Source organism: Priapulus caudatus, unplaced genomic scaffold (genome assembly GCF_000485595.1).
Source record: "Priapulus caudatus unplaced genomic scaffold, Priapulus_caudatus-5.0.1 Scaffold255, whole genome shotgun sequence".
Taxonomy (NCBI): Eukaryota; Metazoa; Priapulida; class Priapulimorpha; order Priapulimorphida; family Priapulidae; genus Priapulus; species Priapulus caudatus.
In genome coordinates, this window is record NW_014577316.1 from 310,727 (window position 1) to 311,981 (window position 1,255).

The following is a 1,255-nucleotide window of genomic DNA, read 5'->3' on the forward strand; positions in this document are numbered from 1 at the left end:
TCTCTCTCTCACTCTCTCTGTCTCACTCTCTCTCTCTCTCTCTCTCTCTCTCTCTCTCTCTCTCTCTCTAACCCATGCCCTATTAATTGTACCGTTGTCTCTATTGTTCGTGCGTACCATAACATTATGCAATGTTACGGCCTTCTACACCGTAACCAAATTGTTTAGCTAGGCTAGTTCAATATATTGTTTTATAATTAAAAATACCCGTCACGCTTGTTCGTCATATAAACTGAATCCTGAACGTTAAACATAACGACAGACGGAGGTAGTACGTGTGTGCATACAGTGCATGGGTACACACAGTTCATGAAAATACACAATACATGGGTGCACACAATACACGGGTGAACGCAGCACATGGGTACACGTGGTACATGTGTATACGTAATGCACAGTGCCGAGTTGGTGGGTGGGTCTAGTTAACCGGTGCCCGTGCATAGGTCCTATACAGATACACGCAGCTCTTAGGTATATGCAATACCAGGGTGGACTAAGTACATAGGCATGTGCAATACAATGCTGCGCGCAGTACAGGCGCTCTATATGTAATGCGTAATAATTGTAGTTAACAAGGACGCCACAGGTATAGCAATTGCACTCCCCGGCCGTAATGAGACAATATTGTATTACGGCAAAGCTTCAGTCTGCCGTGCAGGCAGGCTTATAAAGATGAAAGAACGGCGTAATACCTACTTCGCGGATTAAGCAACGTAAAAGATAAATGATGTTAGTTCGTGTTATTCTATTCCAAAGTAACTCTATACATATGCAGAAGAGTATACCGGGTATAGAAAGATGTAAACAGAAATAAATCGGCTACTATAGTGTAGGAAACACGTGTAATGGTATTCTAATGTCGTATAAATTTATAGCATGTAATATATGAGTAGATTTCTCACGATGGACGCGACGTCGTAACTTAGGAAGCAGTTTGAAGAAAGGATACGCCCCCAGTTCCGAGTTACTGTGCCTAAGACACGCCAGCGTCGACAGGTCTCAAGCCTGTAGGAAAAAGCGCACAGAAACTACTGTTTACTTGATTAGCGGAGGGTTGGAACGAGGTAAGCAGAGACGTGATCTGCTCTGCACACCGATTGCGTCGATTGATGCACACAAGTGCCGTCGCCAGGGAATGTGCTATGCTGTTAATAAACACGAGAGCAGACGGTGCGCGTACGCGCGTGTGTGCGCGCGTGTTTTTTTATGTGTGTGTGTGTGTTTGTGTGTGTGTGTGTGTGTGTGTGTGTGTGTG

At 44.6% G+C, this 1,255-nt stretch overlaps 1 long non-coding RNA gene across 1 annotated transcript in view; it reads right to left on the reverse strand.

The window, feature by feature from the left end:
* The window catches only part of LOC106808148, a 34,033-nt gene that overhangs the window by 1,764 nt on the left and 31,014 nt on the right, over positions 1-1,255 (reverse strand). The window lies entirely within an intron of this gene.